Source organism: Paralichthys olivaceus, chromosome 12 (genome assembly GCF_024713975.1).
Source record: "Paralichthys olivaceus isolate ysfri-2021 chromosome 12, ASM2471397v2, whole genome shotgun sequence".
Lineage (NCBI taxonomy): Eukaryota > Metazoa > Chordata > Actinopteri > Pleuronectiformes > Paralichthyidae > Paralichthys > Paralichthys olivaceus.
This window is the reverse complement of record NC_091104.1, coordinates 12,787,768-12,808,535: the sequence shown is the minus strand read 5'-3', so window position 1 is coordinate 12,808,535 and position 20,768 is coordinate 12,787,768. Positions and strand designations below refer to the sequence as shown.

The 20,768-nt window shown below is 38.6% G+C and overlaps 1 long non-coding RNA gene across 1 annotated transcript; it reads left to right on the top strand.

Moving 5' to 3' along the window:
- Nucleotides 1-138: 138 nt before the first annotated feature.
- On the top strand, nucleotides 139-20,471 carry LOC109628027 (uncharacterized). The gene is made up of 3 exons (XR_002202626.2): nucleotides 139-1,673; nucleotides 16,581-16,609; nucleotides 19,583-20,471. It is a non-coding gene; the product is annotated as an uncharacterized lncRNA (long non-coding RNA).
- Nucleotides 20,472-20,768: the final 297 nt, after the last annotated feature.

The following is a 20,768-nucleotide window of genomic DNA, read 5'->3' as shown; positions in this document are numbered from 1 at the left end:
CTGGAGAGGAGTATTCGTGTTTGGCACAAAACAACACACAATCTGTTAAATTATCTACACACGGAGGATTTTATTTGACACGTGAAGGGTGAAATATTTCAAGAAATGATCAGCTTCCTGTTTCAACTCATGCTGAGGCAGAATGGACACTGGTAAATGTGTCTGAAGAAAACAAGATTCCTCAAGTGTTCAAAAAACTTGGAGTTACCTGAAATCAGATACAATAACTAAAAGGAAAGGTGAGTCGATAAAATGACAAGAAACAAGTGGACAGTGCCAGAGAAAGTTCAAGGACAACGCCAGAGACCATCTTTGAACAGAGACGGACATTTATATTCTACAGAGAAGAAACACTAAGTGACTTAATATAGTCATGGTGCAGAATGGCACCATTTAGAATAATGTATTCTGAACTGGATTATAATCACTGATAGCTAAATGTGTACATTACTTTAATTTTATCGCTGTTAAAGGTGAAGCTGATATTGACTTTTTTCCTGCTGCGGCTTCTCTTTGCCCCTGGCGATCAGTGAAGTCAGTAACACTGTGTAAAATAAATCATTTCCTTTAAAATGCCCAGTTGTTTCCCTTGTTGTCCATACCCCTGTTTTCTTCCACTGTAGTTACATATCAAGTATCAGTAGGAGTATTCTGGAGGTTATACTTTGTATCATTGGTGTGAATAGTAACTTAAGTTATCTGAAAGAATAAAAAGTACAGCAGTTCCTTCTGATCAAGTGGTGTAGACACATAAAGTGTCATAAAATAGAATGACTCAAGTCAAATTGGCATTGGCTCCCCGAAAGTACATAGTGGTTGGGCTTTGGATAAAATGTTCAATTATTAACATTATTTAGATAGATTACTTCATTCATCCCCAAAGGGAAATTAGGTCATCATAGCAGTTCGGTATTTGGATACAATAAAAATAGAATAGAATAAGAAACTGTAGGTAGAAAAAAATAAACACACGGAATAGGACAAGGGCACTTAAAAACACATACGATAAATAGGTAGATAAGGTGCAGTGGTGAGATGATGGTAATTGTACTGATGATATGATGGTAATGTTATTGTTACTAAACAGTATATAATAATAGTACAGTATATATACAATATAATATAATACATAATAATAATAACAATAATATATATACAACACCAGTTTAACAACAGTATATATTTATGAGGCTTTAGTCAGAAATCCTCTGAATGTGTGAAGCCACCACAGACTACAGCCTCCGGACTGACCACCTCTCTGGAACCCACCAGGACAGCATGTGCACATGGAGGTCGTGTTTATATACAGTCTGTGGTTAAAACGTGTCCGCTGTTCCTAATAAACTGACACCTGAGTGCAGATCCAAAATGGCGGGTAATTCAAACCGCCGCTCGCTCTTTGGCGTTGCTAGGTTACCACCGCACTCGCTCGTCAAGCTCACCTGCGGAACCACGTGGCTCCAGGGTGGATTTGTGGGTAAATCGTCCATCGCGTGGTTTTGCTGTGGATGTGTTCGGCGGTGGCTCCTCACGTCAGCTCTCCACCCACCACCACTTCCAGCCTGACCGGCTGTGGACAGCGTGAGACCCCGGAAACACTCCCCACGCTCCCCCGCCGACCTGGTGCTACTGCTGCTAACAAGCTAAGTGTTAGCCACCACTGCTCACATGCTGTGAGTTCATGTTTCTGCTCATAATGTCCCAGACACGCACATTAAGCTGCTGGTTTGTGTGTTTGCTTTACATGTTGACAGCTTTCCTGTTGCGGCTGAGATTATTCTCCAGTTGGGTTGTTGACATCATGTTTATCTTGACGCTTCAGTGTTTTGACTCGAGTGGCCTGAAATGTTCTTGGCTTGGGCACGTTGCTGTGTTCCTGTTGATTTCCTGTTTGCTCCAGGAGAGAGGGTAATATTCCAACATGTTCTTCCTGTCGTGCTGGACTCATGTGTCTCCTCTAAGGTGGCACAGAGAGCTCAACGCATGCAAATAGAAAAAACACGTGCAGACTCAGAAAACATTTTTCCTCAATTTGACAACACGTGTGCTACAAAAAGGCACAGCGCATGCAGATTGCGAAAACGATGCTGGAAATGTTTCAAGGGGACCCAAAAAAGTGATGAACCTGGCTGTAGTTCAATGCTCTGTGAAGTTATTAAAGTCTGCTACTCGTCAGTGTTGTTGGAACTTCACAGAGCATTGAACTACAGCCAGGTTCATCACTTTTTTGGGTCCCCTTGAAACATTTCCTCTGCTATTGTGACTTTTTTCAGCACGTGTCGTCAAATTGATGAAGTTGTTTTTCTGAATTTTCAGTGTGTTGAGCTCTAGAAATGGATTGTTTTGTCATTTTTCAGCATCATGTTGTGAAAGACATCGGGGCCCAAATGTCTTCGAACACGTCATGATTAATTCTGACTAACGTGCTGTTACTAGGCTGATGCTATCCTGTTTGTTCGTGATTCTCTGAATGCAGCTTGAGGATTGATTTGTTGGTTTTGGATGACGTTATAAAAATCTAATTTTCTGTTTTCTCTGCGCTCTCTCAGCGTACAATGCGACTATGATGTTAGGACATGTCTTACACCAAAAGATCCTTAAATCTCTTTAAATGCATATCTTATTTGCATCAACAATCTTCAGACATGTCAAGTCTGCAGACAATCTTTGAATATGTTTTAGTGTCCGAAAGACAAATTCCTGTTTAATGTGAAATGGCTCATTCATTTCAATATTTAGTCGTTTAAGTTCATCTTTATTCCCAGTCTCTCAAACCACAGTTGGTTCGTTTTTGGTATTTTGATTTGATCTTCTCTTCACAATGAAAATGTAATGGTGATGCCAATTGATCATGGTTATTTTATAGTCAGCCTATTCTCATTAAAATCCTAATTATTTTTCAACATGCTTTCACTATAAATCTGAGAAAATGAATGATTTGTATCTGAAAATGAATGTATAATGTATAGGGTTCTTCCTAAAATGTTTTGTCTGATCAAGCTGCTGAACTTTTTTAATTTTGTGTTCAAGGAAGTTTTATGAACTGGGTTTGTTCAGTTTACAGAACCTTCATTAACTCATTAAATCAACTCTGTGACGACCCCTCCAAAATATAAAAATATAAAAGACTTAGCAAAACCAAATCCTCAATGAACACTTGTTTTACATTCTGCTTCATGGGTTCATGTGCTGTAGCAGAAACCAGGCAATCCAGCTTTCAATTCGAGGCGGAACAAATAAGAAGCATATTTGTAAAAGTCTTCGTATTGTGTTTACAAGAATCTTGAGTGTAATTTTGTTTTAACACACACACCACGAAAACTCAACAAAAATAGTGTGGGTGGCAGCTTGAGGCATTATGGAGGGCAACTCCGAGCACATGAGACAGAGCAGTCAAGAGTAATCAAGCAAATCAAGTTCAGGCTAGATGGCTCACCCAATGTCAGGAGGAGACCTCAGCATCTACAGTTTGCTGTACATCTTATTAGTGAGACTTATAGAATGGACCTTTTAATTTTGAGAGTTTTCGATTAGATGCTGGAATCAGTCATTTCAGTTCTTGCACTCAGCTGCTTCCCAAATTAGGTCTGGACTGAACCTACGTCAGTGTTTTCTTTATGGATCCATCTTGACGCTGCTGGAATTAGGGAAAAGGAACTAAACTCTGCCCTCTTGTACTCTTCACATCCTTGGAATTTTGGAAGCTTTGAGTTCACGAGCTGTAACATGTTCACTGACTTTTCTAGGAAAGGCAGAGTCCTTTAAAAGTAATTCTTCATTGGATGACAAGTTAACACATTGTAATTTGTGGTCATGTAGATTTTTTTGGCAATTGTAAAATACACTGGCCTCATTTCCCCCCTCAGCCTTATATGCCCTTTATTCTGTTAACCACTTGCTTACTTACTAAACTGACAGTAATGTTAAGCTACTGTGCTTTAGCTGGTAGTAATGAGGACAATGTGTAATCTGTTGTCATTTGTGTTAGGGTTGTAAACAGTGTGTTCTGTTTGCCTGGTGACCACCAGTTTTCAAGTTGGGAACCATTTTGTTATGTTCTGTTCATCATCATGTCAGGGCGTACTGCTCAAAATACAACACCCATGAGTCTCGTCCACTGTTATTGGGGCAAAAAGCAGGTCAGTGGTGTCAATCAAAGTGAATTCAAAAGTGTTCGCTGTTGCAGTGGAAAACAAAATGATGAGTTCATCCATAATTCACCCAGGATCTAAAATTGAATTCAACTTAAGCTCTGTGCTTATACAGTTGTTTGTCTTTTGGTCTAACAATAATTATGTTTTGTGAAAATATGCATTTTCACCTCACCTTGGACCATTATCAATATGAAATGTATATACGCACAATACAGGCTTGATACAGTACACTGAAAAGCAAAACAAACATGCTCACTGATGAGGGGATTGCTTCAAACAACCCATAACAACAGAAATGCTGTAATTAGAATGGAACTCTCTGTCTATAATAACTATAATAATATCGTCTTCCAGTTGTTCTTGGGGCAAATATGTTGTCCTCTCTCCAGAGTGGTAGAAAACTCTTGATGTAGTTTTTCCCCCTGTTCATTCAGCTTAGGTTCCATGCAGAAATGTGTTGTTACTGTGCCTCAGATTTATAATGGTCAGTAAATCCCTGCCTTAATGGAAGCCAAACCTCTTTGCACCTTCTGTAGTCTTTAACACTTTGCTTAAATTATTCTTGATTTACAACCTGAAAGAGTAAACTAAAAAAGGAAATGTATTTGTGATTTTTTTAGGTTATTTCGAATTATGTTTCTGCTTTAACATACTAGATACTGTGTGTAACCATGCAGATGAATCATTAGAGTAAGTGTGGGGTGCTGTGATGGTGGACTTTAACATATGTGTCATCATATGCACACATTCCTTTTTATTATGAAAGCAAATGGAACTTTTACTTCAGAGTTTAAATTGCTCTTACTGACGACACACCTACATCTTGATCACAGTAAGCAACATCATTTAAATTAATACTCTTTATATGTGTAAATAAGATAATTTAATGGCAGCTTTTCTATCCCTTCAATATTTTGTATGCATTGCATAGACTGCTTCTTGTTGAGAGCCCCTAACAACCATTCAGGCGATTGATTGATGTGATTGAGGCACCGCCAGGAGAACTAATAGAAAATGGCACTTTATATAACTTGAGATATTTTTGTCAGTTCAATTATTTGAATCATTAAAATATAACTGGAAAAGGCAGAAAAGATAAGGAGCTTGTTGCAAATTGTTTGCAGACCACATTCAATTCAGCCATGTCCACAGTGTTTAATCCCTTATGATGCCGATGAAGGTTTCTGCATGTATTTGATCAACTGTACCACAAAAGCTCAATAGTTGAATTGATACTGGTGAGATTAGAAACCTATTTGTTAGCAGTCGCTGCAGCTGAAAGTAGCAGTGATTGATAAAATGTCCAACATGCTGTCTAATGATTGTCTGGTATGCTAACCTGCCCCATGCAAGCCGCTTTTTTTTCCTCCTGATGTTTCCTCTTTTATAGCCTCCATATCTCCTGCTGATCCCTCCATATGGTTCATATATGGTTTAAATGAGTACCTGCACATGTTCTGTTACTCGGCCCATCAAATATTTCACACATCTCCTCCATCAATTTCCAGCACGCAATGAAACAGAAGCTTAAAGGAGAGAAAGTTACTGACACCCACCGATCAACAATGTTTAAATGCGTAATCACACAGAGGCCTGTACATTTCACAAGACATCTATGTGACACATCTGAAGGTGTGTAATGTTAATGCACACTGATCTATGAATATTGTTTGAATATGGAAGCTTCATTGCATAAGCTTTACTTTTCATGTTAATGACAAGGCATGATGTTCTTACTGACTCTTCAATTAGAACCATGTTGATAGAATCATACACATGCACTTCCTACATGGTTTGACATGCTGGGTGTGAAAGTTTCCCTTTCTCCTGGAATATGAGAATGTTGCAATTTGTGCCTTTTTATTAGGTGTAATCGAGTACCACTTTCCTTTATGAGCCAAATATCCTGGAGATTTGAGTCAGATTTGAGGCAGCTAATGATGAGAAGGACGGATATATCCTCCTTCACCAACCATCTTTAGTGCTGTGTGTAGTTATTAAATGTTTTATTAGAATTCAAAAGTTAACATGCATACACACATTCTTTGCTGTAATTGCTGCCACTTTGGCAATAAACTCTCATGTCCATTATAACAGAGAATGCACAGTCTATCTCCAGTGTGTTCCAACGCAAACAGGAACATGCAGATAGCTATTATGAGTACTTATGTATGACTGCAGGTAATAGACAAACAAACATCATGGGTGGTACTGGGAGAATTCATGACTTCGCTCTACAGCATGTAGTTATTGCTGTTTCGTATATTGATGTCAGAGTAATGAGAACGAATGGCAGTAATATCCCTATAAAAAATCCAGCACGTTCTTGGACAGCTGTTGAACACGATGCTTTAATCAAGTACTCGCACACTCACAGATGAGGATGTTTAATGTTCACACCATCATCTGGTGCACTTATTGAAACCTTACTTATAAATGTGCAAGTTGAATATAGTTGTAAAAAGCATCAAGCATAAGATCTTAACTGTCTGATCTGGTGTAGGAGTTTGTTTAGTTGTATTGTTTGTGTGTGTGTGTGTGTGTGTGTATATATATATATATATATATACACACACAGTACAGGTTGGTCAGTACGCTACTTTCATCCAGATTTAAATATTATACGAATTTTATGTGGAACAGTTCCGTCAAGGTTGAATCTAGTAGAACCCGACTGATTTATTGGTTTGAAAATAATTATCGGCCTTTCATGGACAAAATGCATTTATTTGTGCTGATTTGCGGCAGTATAAAAACTTTTGTTTTACAGAATAAGCAATTTTGCTTTCAATGTAAGAATATGTTTATCTCAATTCAGTTTGGTTTTATTTGTGTTTTCTTGTTGTATTTAGAGGATGCAATAATATTATTTTTTTTATTATTACACATAATATCTGTTATATCTGTCTCCGCTTGTGTCCTCTAGCTCCCTGCCACTGTATGCCAAAATGTAAGATGTGCAGGTCATTTGAAAACTCTAAATTAACTTTTTATTCTCATCTTCTCAGCAATCAGTTTAAATGTCAGCATACATCGAAATCTCTGCCTCTGTTATTCTGAAATATATCCTGTTGCTATCCAGAACTTCTTTTTTAATAGGTCAAGAGTTACAAAAAGGTCATAATAATAGTCTTGGTATGAAACTCAATTGCACACAGTCTTCGTTGTCTTTGGTAACATTAGTATGTTTCTGGTGGCACAGGGTTATTAACTCAGATATGTAGGCAGCTGTGGCTAAGGGGATAGAGCGGTCGTCCTCCATCCAGAAGGTTGGCCGCTTTGATCCACAGTCTTCCCCATCTGCATGCCGAAGTGTCCTTGGGCAACATACTGAATCCCTAAACTGGCCCCTCATAGATGTTGAATGCACAATGTAAGTCGCTTTGGATAAAAGCATCCGTTAAATGACATGTAATAATGTAATTTTCCACCCAGAGATGATCAAGTGTCATGTCACCTTATTTTTGTAGCTCTATAGTGAAAATGTCTTCTGTAGATCATAAAGGCATAATAAAAAATATTAAGATGAGATCATCATTCTAAACAGGCGTGACCTGTCTTACATTTCTCTACAGCAGCGCATGTCTGACCATAATCACAAGTCCACCACACAGATGACCACAGCGCACAGTTCACTGTATAATGACTAAAACTGTATGGATTTAGTTTTTGACTGGATCAGTCAAAAATCATTTAAAAAGTGTTCATCCCAGACATGCAAAACTATCTGTAAATGCTGGAAGATGTGTGGTGCTTCAGAATTCAAATTAAGTGCACAGCAGCGAAGCTGCCTCTCTATGCAATGGAGCCATCACCAGAACAGCAGGGGTATTGAACAGACATTCACTCTAATTATAAATCAACCTCTTGCTGCTCAGCCTGCTCAGATCTCTCTCTCTCTCTTTCTCTCTCTCGCTCACATCTACCCGCAGCCAAATAGGCTTTGGTTCATCCAAGGTAAATCTGCACTGGATAAACAATCACCATCATAGAGGATACAATTCAGACCCATATTCTGAAAAGTTTTTCGGACTGAACAATTATTGTGATATGTTATCAAATATTTAATTAACCTTTAAGATAAAATACAGCCGACTATGTTCATCAAAACAACTTCATGTCAGTCCATGTATAACTAAAAATATTGACTAAACATTCTGGAGTTGGTCTATCATAAAACACCAGACAGCCAAATATACACAGTGAGACAGTTTGCCATCCCTACATACTTAAATGAAATAGTTACTACTTACTTTTAAGAGCATGTCGGACTCCAGCTTTCATGTCTTTCAAGTTGTACTCATTTAACCTTAGCAGTGAGTACTTTAAAGTGCGGTTGTCTCACTCATTCAAGTTAATATACTATACTAGCCTAAAGTTCAGGGTACTGGAATTTGATATTTAATTTTAGAAGTTTCCTGAACCCTTTTGTTGCTTAACTAACATTTTTGACCAGTTGGTGTTGCTGGATAAATCTTGAGGGCTTGATTCCTTAGAGATTTAATATGTCTGCACCAAATTTCACAGCTATCCATCTAATAATAAAAATATTTCAGTCTGGACCAGATTGTTGGACCAAACAAGACAGTGGCTGGCATTTGTTAGACTGCTGCTAGCTTTCTAAAAATGTGCACAACACATTGTGTGTCATAGAATAATCCCTGCTGGTATGAATATGAATCTATTGATTAAATGTATTATATTATGTATTTGCAGAGCTTTACTACTGACTCATCTCCCACAGTCGTGACTGTATTAACAGGGCACTATGTCACGTCCCCAAGTGATTCTACTAATGCACTGTGACACCTTGTCCTCGGACCTGAGGGCACAGATCCGTGACCAGATCACTATCCTCACTACCTCAGTGATCATGCCCATGTGGCTGATGCCAAAAGTCTGATGAGATTTGCATCTCTAGTGAATCTGCCCACAATTACAACAAACATCCGGTGTGAAATGTGGCACCCCGTTCTAATTCTGAATAACAAATTGCTGTTCATAAAAACATAAGCTAACTAATGTCTATGTTCTAGTGTACCTGAATGTCACCTATTGTGAGAATGAAATGAGTTGTGTGTTTGCTGAAATCTTAAATGGCTATCTGTTTGGGTATTTGCCATAACTTGGCTGCAGTCAAACTGAGATGACAAGCTCTCCACTAAAACAGCTATTGATGACAGACAGTTAGATTCTAGATAGAAAAATAGACGTAGTTATAGTTTTTAAGCCCCATTACTTGGTTTGTACACATCACCATTTTTTGTTGTCCCAGACAAAGAAAACCAACATGAAATGTGGCAATATCTTTGGTCATGGCTTCAAAATGGTAGCTCTACGTTACTCTCTGTGAGAGGTTTGAAGAAGCCATTGTCAAGTTAGCCTGAATAGAAATTCTGACGGTGTTAAAAATGTGTAGGCCACTAACCAACCAATTGGAATTTAGTATGAAAAGATGCACTGAATGAAGGACGCCTTGTTTGCTTAGCCACGGCCAGGTCTAGCTCCTTCTACCATTAATGCAAGATTCCATTCTTGATTAGCTTCATTGTTTACCACTGCAGCTGCGCAAAATCGATGACATCTGCTGATGATGTTTTCTTCTTGCGTATTGTCTTTTCCTACAATTCATCAGTGAACGGACATCGAATTTAATGTCTTCACAAGTTTATTAGATCCTGTATGGCTTGTAGTAAACTTACGAACTGACAGTGTGTCAGGCACCTTAAATCCAGATAACCCTTGGATCCAAGCTCCTATAAACAAGCTTGGCTGCACGACAAAGCCAAAACCAAAACACTCAGGATGACATGGTGTGGTTTCCCATCAGGTTATGACAACAGCGGTTACCAATTACACTGGAAATTTTACAAGAAAAGAAGAAAAGAGGTGTCTGGTCAATATCTGTAGAGCACTCACTTTTATCTGTCACGTTTGATTTTGCTGCAGGCTCCTTTATTCTTGCGGTGCACTTCAAGGTTCCTTTGCAGATTAGAAGTGTTACCTCTGAATGCTGCCACCTTTATCACAAAAAACCTACAGATTGGCTCAGTAATATTATTATGTTCCAAGTTTGGCATTTGGGTTGAATCTGAAATATTCCCAAATATTGTCGACCACAGCACTAATACCAAAACCACCACACTCAATGGCAGATGTGTGTACTATGTCTTGTAATGGCTACAGGAACTATTAAAGGAAATGTGTGATTCCATTGTGTACGTTTGCTTTAAAACCTCCCCTTCATCAAATCACACCCTGAGGTGAAATGAGTCCAGAGGGGTGTTGGGGGCCTTGCATTGTCATAACTGAGCTTAGGAGGGATTTAAACACTACTACTTAGCGGCTCTTAACCCCACTGACCTCTTTGGGACTAATACAGATCCTGTTGTGCTAGAGAATTACATTAAGCTGTAAGCCCTTTGAACCCAGGCCCCAGTGAGCACATGGTACGGAGCATTTACGGTAGATTTTTCACCTCTCAGCTCCCTAACTTGGTAGTTGAGCTACCAGTCACTAAATCACACCCTGATGCCATATGTGCTGCTGGGGCTTGGTTGGGATTAATTGGAGACGATGAGCCAGACATTATAATTGTGGTTTTGAGATATTGATTTTGATTAATTTTTTCAGGTCAACATTTATTGCCAGTAATCAATCATTGAAATTCTCACTACAGAGGAAACACATTAAACAAGAGTAAAATAATTTGTGCTCATCATTCGCTGTGTGGTTGCCTCATTGTCTTGTCTAAACAGTCTACTCCAATTGCATGATGTCATTCCACAAACTGTTCTCACGTCATTCAGTTTTGACTGAAACCGAGTGAAGCCGGTGCCTCTGCAGGTGCTGGACAGCTTTTTGTTTGGGATCTGTTTGGATTTTCTTTTCCCTTCTTTGGCTTGTCTCAAAAATGATCTGGAGCTCAGTAAAGACTTGTACGTGTAAGCATGATTTTGTGAAATGAAATCACAACTACTTAAACTTGAATCCTGCAGTGCACAAAGACTGAGAGTGGACTTTTCAGTGTAAAGGTGATCTTGTGTCTTAAAATATTAAAAAATATTTGCATATGACTTTTCAAATGGGGACAAAGAGTAAATGTTAATTTAAGAATTTTGGGTAAGTAACTAAATTAAACTATTTTGGGGGAGAAAAATGTATGCATCCTGGACAGACAAATGACTATTTAATTCAGTCCATATATACAAATGGACTGATAGGGAATCTTAAACCACCACATACTCAATGCATTAATTTACTCACACACTGGTATTATTCATCTGTTAGTGGCTCGGAATAGAAATGTAACCTCACTAAAGATTAATGGGACCATAAAGAATAAGTAAAGTAAATTCCAGAGCTCAAGCTTAATAAAGATCTCTAACCTTGTCTCCTCGGGCAAGTCATTCCACAACTCATATGGGACTAAACGGTCATAAATATACCCAGGAGCTAGGCTACAGTAGTAAATGTGATCAATAAGATTTTGCACTCATTCCTAAAACGTACTGGGAGCCAATTTTTTTTTATTTGGTGAATCTCTGCAGATTATTCAATCTCAACTCTGACTTTACCCATGAGCCTATGGACATTAACAAGTAGGCAGAGACTTAAAATCAAATAGATTGTTACTGACAGAGGTGCATTCTTGATGTTTTCTGCTTGTCCTCCTGCATATAAGTGGAGAAAAAGAAATATGTGGTTGATAGAGATTAAAAAACCATCACTGGAATAGAAAAATACCACAATTCCGCTCCTTTTTTGTCAGTGTTAATCCTGCACCCAAAAAGCGAATGACTGACGAGCATGTTACATGAACAGACGTCCGTTTTCAGTGGCATAACTAATTGCTTTTCTGAAAAGAAATCTCAATTTAATGTTTAATATGTAGCCAATATTCATTTTGGCAAGAAAATAAAAGTGCTTTCATATTTTATTTCAATAAGGTTATATTTTTAAAAGCTTTGAATGGTAAGAGCTGAATCAGTTGTCAGATAGTCGCACACCATGAAAATTAAGAAAGATTAATGTTAATTGAAAAAGCCCAAAGCAAAGGAAGTAAAAAGGTTAGACTGAGCTGTAACATACCTCTTCAGAGGAGACTTGGCTGTGAAACAGACGTTGCATTATACCAGACCCAGTGTTACTTCAGCTGAACTTTTGTGAGTCATTGTGTTGTCAACCATTCTTTGATTCTTCCAGTAAAAGAATCTTGACTGGTCCCAAGCCTCTACTGGAAATGCATCACTTCTTCTACTCTGTAAGCTGAGACATGGCTGATGCAATAGCAAATCACAAAAGCATGCCCATTTTCAAAAAAAAAAAAACCTCGTCTTCTTGCAAATCCAGACAATTTCCTCTAGACAGTTAAAACGATTAGTCATGAGTTCGCCTTGTATGTGAATTTTACTGTAAGTGCTTCACAAAGCCAGATGAAAGAGACCTATGTCACACGAGTGAACTCTGAATCTGAAAGAAAGATGTCCATTCAGCTTTTTTAGTAACAAATGGTTAATGTCTCTGTAAATTTTTTTTATCAAGTAGGTCAGTGTATTCTTGGCTCACACCGGCTGTTGCAAATTGATTAGCATCGTTCTTTGTTTGTTCTTCCTCTCATTTGACAGCTTCTAACTCCTTCTGGATAGCCATAAAAACACATTCACACAAGTGATTTTGCAGCAACGAGCATTCGACACTGTTGTCGTTTTCTAAACTCACCTCACAAATGAAAACCTGAACATTTTTTTGGGCGAAAGGCTAATGTGGAAATCAACCGTGGACCTTCATTCACTCAGGCTCTGCTGGGCTGACATTCAAAAGTTCTTTTTTGGCAAACGAAAGCACACACACACACACACACACACACACACACAGCCCCTCAGGGACTCTTGGAGGGGTCCATACTGTAGGCTATAGAAAGAGGGCCTCACTGCATATTTTATGGAAACCTCAGGGAACAGCTCGCAGTAAATGTAAAGGACATGACAGAGGACATTGGCTGGAACAAAGAAGAAAAACGTTTCCATCTATTTGTATTAAATTTCAACATTTGGGAGGACGAGCCACATCTGACGAGCAAAATATGTGCAAACACAATCATCGGGAGGAGAGCGGGGTCTAACATAAGCAACTTAACAAATATGCCGGGCCTCACACATGCAGAGCACGTAGATACCCTCCACATACATTCTGCTTCTCATTATGCTCCCTTACATGCTTCTCATTATGTCCAGGCCCTCCTTCCCCCAGTCCTATAGCCTTTTAGCCATTTACGTGTCAACAGAATTACCACGGAGAAGCGTCTCTGTCTCCGATGAACGTATACTCCTCTGTAGCCCTTTCTTCTGCGCTGATGTGTATGGATCTATATGTGATCCTTGGAGAGCTCTAAATGTCTCCCTTGTGGTGCTTACCTATTAATTGTGAGCGTTAACTAAATTACAGGAAAGAATTGTTGAAAAGTGCTACAGCTGTTTTTTTTTAATCAAACAAATTTCATTTCATATTGAAAATGGGAGACATTTTGTGCAGTTGAAATTCACCCTCCTCTCCTGTCTGCTGCCTCCTAAAAAACTGTGGCTAATCTCAAGGCAGCGAGTGTACGAGTCTGTCCTCGGCTGAACTTTGGGTGGATGAAATGGCAAATACACAGCTGAGTCCTGCTGCTGCGTAGCCTCCCTCTCTCTCCGTCTCCTTCTCTCCCCCTGTATCTTTCTGGTCAGCATTAGCTTGCTTTGCTCCGTTGCCTCCCACCTGCTCACAGCATGTCAACAAGTAAGATCTGAGATGCGACTGAGTCAACTTGGACTCGTATCAGGTCTAAATATGTGAGAGAAATGTCATTTATAATTCGCAACAGAGGAAGGAGAGAGACCAGGCTGCAGACAGAGATGCACAGGGACAAGGCTAATCAAGAGACACACATGTATGCAGATGCATACACACACAAACACTGACGCACACCCATGTTGTATAAACAGTAGGCAGTCGCAAGTTATCCGGTCATCTCACTCCTAATGAAAGTGCATCGATGACATGGATGTAAAAAGGGGGCTTTATTTCCGTGGCAACCGGTGCAACAGAAGCAGCAGGAAAACCAAAAATACTGCATTGCGTCATAGCGTTAAATCCCAGTGACTTGTTTTTGCATGGCCACAGCCTTCTTCACAATGCTCCAGAACGAAGTGCAAAACCAGGATGCTGATGATACCAGTGATCCCCAAAAGTAATTTTGTCTGCAGCTTTATAAGCCTCCAGAAAAGTCAAAATAATCTGTTCAACACCCTCCAGTGCAAAAGGCCATAGGCACCAGAAGTGTAACGTTACTATATGCAATTAGCCGGCTCACGTGACCACATGTAATTAGCTCAAGATGGATAGTAACCCTGAGATTATGGCTCTGGGTACATTTATACCCCCCAACATATTCTTTAATGACAGCATTAGGGGTACAGCTGGGGTGACAATATAATAAACTAAATTGTAGCTGATTAAAATGTCATTACATCATGGAAACCATGAATTGACATTTAGTGTTTGCTGTTTGGATACACATGCGTATCCTGCTACATACAGTATAGCTCATACTGTCTTTAGTGCCATGTCAGCCAATAGTAAAGATGTAAAGAGTTTAAATAATCAGAAGAACACACAGTTGTGACAAGAATTCCATGGAGACGACCAATTTTGTTAAGTACAACATCAAACACTCATCAGGACTTCACAGTACGTGATGTTATCTGACTGTTGCAGACTGTTGAATCACAATAAGGCAAACACTGTAAACGGTGGAATATACTGTGAGTGAAATATTATGTTGAAGTGCTTTTCTGTTGTTTGTCCTCCATTTGTTTGTGGACACTATGCAAAAGGCAAAAAAAAAATCCCTTGATTTGCATCCAAACCAAAATGTAATGGCTTCTTCACAGATCCAGGCCTCATCCCTCAAGGAAGTTTGATAAAGATTTGTTTTTCAGTTTTTGCCTAATCCTGCAAATACACCAACAAATAGACATGCGTGAAATCATCCTAGATAACAATACTGACAAGTAGATGGCATAAATGCATAATTTCTTATGCATCTGAACTTGTTAAGAATGTTGTGTTTCTGAATTACATGGACTGCAACCTCAGAATTTGCTAAATATTGGAGCCGTAATGAGCCAACTGACATTTGGTTGTGAATCCACTGAAGAGCGACTCGACACTGCCACAATCAAACTGGTTCTCTGGCGACCTCTGCAACCCAGGAGGTGTTCGGACATGTTATTGTATAGCTTCTATTTGCATGTATTTGCTTTCCATGATAGGGAAGGAAGTTGACTCTTGCAGGAGAATACAGAAGTGATGACAAATAATTTGGTGCCACAGCAGTTATCATAGCTGTAGATCCTTGCAGTCTGAGGTGATTAAAAAAATGAGTTACTGTAAGACCTATCTACTTGTTTTGTTACAAATCTGAGAAACACATTGAATGGATTGCATTAAATTACACCTGGCAGACTCGGGGTGAGATCTAGTCAGTAAGAGCCAGACTACCTCTGGAGGTCTGGCAGGCCTGATAAAACTCGGATCACACTTTGAATTTGGCAACAAATGGCACTTTAAGACCAGGTGTAACTGTGGTTTTTATTTTTATTTTCCTTTCCTCTTCTCATCTGTCATTTAATTTACCTTGTCAGGGTTAGTTTGTGGCAAGACCATATGTGGCTTACTCTTTGGTTTGCCTTGTCTTTTGAAAACCTGACTTAGTATAAAATCTGTTTTGGTTTTTATGTTTCTTCTGAAATATACAATACATTGTCAATGTGCTTGGGGCAAAACAGAGGATACAATGTTTTTTTTTTTTTTCTCAGATGTTGAAATGTGATGCATAATCAGTGCACTGACGCACACTGTGGAAATTTACAATATGCATGAGTAAGAAATGTATAATCACACACAAAGAAACGTAATACTCTTCCCACCACTGACCTAACAACTTTCTGACACAATAGACCTGTAAGTACATTCAAATTATTGCCATGTTTAGCTGTGACAGCCAGCCAAGGCCAAACAGTCTCCTTAAATGCAATACAGCTGCACCATATTACTTATTCGTTTAAAGATATCAGTCCTCTAAATAAATATATGTATATATATATATATATATATATATATATATATATATATATATATAAATTATTACTTGGGAAATCTGTGAAAATGTAAAAAAAAAATCAAAAAACCGTTTTTTACTTTATGGATTGATAATAGTTGGGTTGCTGCTTTAGACTTAATTGCCTCAATGAGTTCTGTAAAAACCTGTTTGATCGTCCATTTACTGTGAATTTACTTATCCTCAGTTGTTCAATCATCTGCAGTTCAAACTTCTTAGTTTGCATGTTTCCTTATGGCGCTCTCTTTTTTTTCTTTTTCTCCCAGACAACTCTAACACATTGGCTGGTACGTAGGTAGGTGTTTACTCCTTAAAAAAACCTCTCACCTCCCCCACAAACACATTAACTATGGAATCACAAATTGAAAGTAGACTCGTGTTGACTCCTTATGCAACCAGACTGTCAGGATGTGATAGTTTGAACAAAAAGTTTCAGTGTAGACTGTGTAGGAGGCAGAGGACATCGACAACGTCTTCTGCCAGACTGAAACTCATGTTTAGAGAAGTTTGTTTTCTCTCTCTTTTGTAAGACATACTGTAAAGGGAAGTCTTGTCAGAGAGATGCTACATACTTTGTGCTCCTAAAGCACTGTTGTTCGCTGAGTCAGTGAACCGTCCAGCCTGTCAGTTGGCTTATGTAGAAAAAAGAGTGGGTGTATCTTTACCATTTACAGTCCAAGCCATAGAGTGTACATAAAGATGGACGACATGACAGCTTCCCAACAGTCAACCCAAAACGTCTTGATTGTCCCCTAGTGATTGGCTGCAGTACAGGTCATAAACCCTGCCTCCTCCACGTCAGTGGATGGGACATGGGCCAAAAGTAAACAGTCAAGACACGTTAATTAGATTTTGTTAATCTTTCCCGTACATTTGGTTTAATTAGTAATTTAATGATATAAATATAGAATGAAGAGTTGGTAGAGTGGGTGTATCTGCAGGACCTTGGTACAGCAGAGCACCTCCGATTGCTACTGCCAGGACCCTGGCTCCAAATTACGTCATAGGTGTAACATGACAACATTCGTATACATGATAGTTTGGCTGAAAATATGAAGACAATGCTGACCAGAGATCAGTACTTCAGCTGTATAACCCCATAGGAATCCCCTTTTTAATTATGACCTATGTGTGTACATAATGTCTTCTCTCATAAGATCAAGTAGTGTTGTGTTACTGTGCTGCAAAATCTCAAGCGTCTGACTTTGATGCCCTCTGTTTCCACTGTTATAATACCAGACTACTCCCAGCAGTCACAGTTTAAACCACGTGGTCGTCTTTCACTTAAATGAAATTGAATTAAGTTGTTTTTAGATGTCTAAACTTAATAAAGCCTTAACCCTAAATGGAGAGAGACTGACAATGCTCCACTAAATAATTTTATCATTAATTGGGAAGGTTCTGACAAATTTTATTGATCTAAATATTTGGATGACAAATCAGCAAATGCTTCACAGGTAATTTGTAAACTGCCTGTTTTCTTTAGGTTAGAAAAGTATTTAAATTTAAATCATCTTCTAAAGTGGAGAGAGAAATAGACATACATTTAAAATTTTAAAGCTGTTATTATAGAAAAAATGTACTTTTCCTTTGTGTAAGGTTGGAGTGGCTTGTACTTTGGTTCATAGCATATAGAGTTAACAACTTCACCTTTACTCCTGATCTTTCATCATAATCCATCATGAAGTCTCAATCCTTAATGTGCTTTAATACTTCTTCATTTGTACAATAATTCAATACTATCCACAGCCCTACTTACATAACTTTGTCAAGTGATACTCTCTTCTTAAGAGCCCCTTGCTAATTTTCTGTGGGTGTTGTGAGCACCATTGGCATCCTTCCCTCCTGCCCATACAAGCATCTTTTTGTAGACTCCTTGCTTGTTTTCTTCCCCAGTTATCTCTACTTTAAAAACCTCAGCTAGACTTGGCTCCTCTTAACCTTAGTTTTACAGCTCCAAAACCCTTCTCCAAAACACCTTGCCCTTTGCCTTATTGGTAGAGAACTATAAAAACTAAGTATGTTCTCCTCGAGCCCAGTCTCTTAAACCACCGTGTTCTGTTTTGATATTTTATTTTATCTGTTTTAATTTTGGATGAATCCCACTCTGGTCTCATTCATTTTGGATGAAGAGATCTATTCAAGCTTAACTGATTAACTTGTTGAATTGGGGCTTGAGGGTTTTCTCCTTTTCTTTCTTTTTTTTTTTTTTTTTCCTCCACACTTTGCCTTTCTATGTTTTGTTTGAGTTCTAAGTTTATCTTGGTCTCATCCAGACAATGCATTAGGCTCATCTCTAGACTGTAACTTTATACGTTAAAAATTCTAAATTTCTTTTTTTTGAGAGGTGGGTTGTGATACCTTCCCGGTGGAGGAAGGTGGGGATGACACTGGCTGTTGTTTTTTGGCTTTCTCTTCCCAGGCCTTACAATGTGTCTGTCATCAACTGCTGTTGTCCCTTGTTGTAGCCTCGTTTCCCTTTTCAGGGTATTACCACGTGTTGCTTTGACTGTGTTCAATATTGGCTCTGATAAATTTTTCCTCTATCTCAGCTTCTGAATTGCTTTCCTCCCATACAAAGCTCTCTGCTCTTCATGTTGGATTATCCCTTTTAATGACAAATACAGTCCTCACGATGTAACCAAAGACTAAAACCAAGAATAAACATTCAGAACTATTTAATGTTTAACAAGCGCTCTTAAAGGCAACAAAAGAACCTGTTAGACACTAACATCTCTGATTACTTGAAAAATGAGTGGATTCAAACAAAACGTTGCTTAACATGTATCTATCTATACTAATATATATATCCCATCGTGGGATCCCATTGGATCGTAAACCCCAAAATTGACCTTGCTGTTCCAATAGTTGTGGAGGGAATTGCAAATGTAGCACTTTGTTTATGGGAAAACATTTTGAATGAACATAATCCAGGCAGGCATTATGATTGTCGTTCCGTATTAACTTTAATATTCAGCAGACAATGCGTCTTTATTGCCGCTCTCTGTCACTGTAGCCTTATCTTGTGCTCGGATGTCCCTCCTTCAGTTGGGTGGTCAGTGGATCACAGACACCTGATTATAAAACAGTGTCCTTAGAAAACAAGGACACCAAAGTAACAAGTGCAGTGTCCTCAGAAAAACGTGCCACATGGTCTATCTCTCCTTCAGTTTCTTTTTAAGTTGTTTCTCTGTCAATCATACTCGTTCTAACTTAATCTCTCTCTCTCCTTCCCTCCCTCGTCTGAATCGGGACCTGAAATGACCAGCACACGTTCCCACTGGGGGGCTTGGACTGATTCATGTGGGAGCTGCTGCAGAGCTTCGCATTTCTTGTCTTAATATGTCCAGGCAGATGAAAGGGGGAACAGAGCAAACTGATGGCACAGACCAGTGCTGCATTTTCATTCCTTTGAAATGGGAGTATAGTGTGATGCCAGGATTCACCAGGGGGTCTTACAAAGCCAAGGCAATAATGAAGAGGAGAGTTATGGGGAGGGAGGAGGTGTGTAGTTGCAGATTGGTGAGAGAGAGGGGGAAATAAGGAAAACGAAACGAATGGGGAGGGAGATGGAGAAGAAAATGAAAGAAATCACTCGGAGCCGGAGATGACGGTAAATGAAATAAAGTGCAATAACTGTTGGTAATGTTAAAGTCCTTGTAAGTCCTGGCTTTTTATATATATATATATATATATATATATATATATATATATATATAGTCCTTTAAAAGAAATTTTAAATGTTCTGAAGTAACTCTGAAGGAAACAGCTTCCCTCTCTACTTTCAGGTTAAATATATTAACAAGTCACAGTAAATCTTCCCATGTTGCCTTTCATATTTTGATGTTCTGAAATTTAACTGAGGACACACACACCTACATATCTTATTTCTTCAAATTACCTCAAGCTTGCTTATGATTCCACTACAAGCGAGACACAGATCACACAAATCACAAACTGAGAATAAGCCGACAATTTTAAACTAATAACATAATTAAGGCACACGGAAAATAACATCTCCTTCAGTCATGTGTTCATTCCTCTGACTGAAGTAGAGAACCGAGTCCATCTCAGATATGTCACTGAGGACATCCAGAGAAGTCACATAGTTACACAATGACAAATTTATTAAGATTTCAGCAGTGGTCAGATGTGGCCCCAAACGTTAATAGAAATTGGGGGGCATATTTTTCATAATGACGTTCTCTTTAATAAAAGCCCCCAAAAGTTTATTGCAATTATAGCACATAATAAAAAAAACATCCATCATCTTACATTGGAAATAATATGCCTAGAGCTGAGACTCTCATGAACATCAACTTAAGTCATCACTTATGTGGAATTACTGCTTTTTTTCATGTACTGTAGAAAATCTGATTAACATTACTCAAATTCTACGGAAGACAAGTCAGGGGAAAAAAGAATTGATTTATGGAAATAATTAGAAAGTTTCC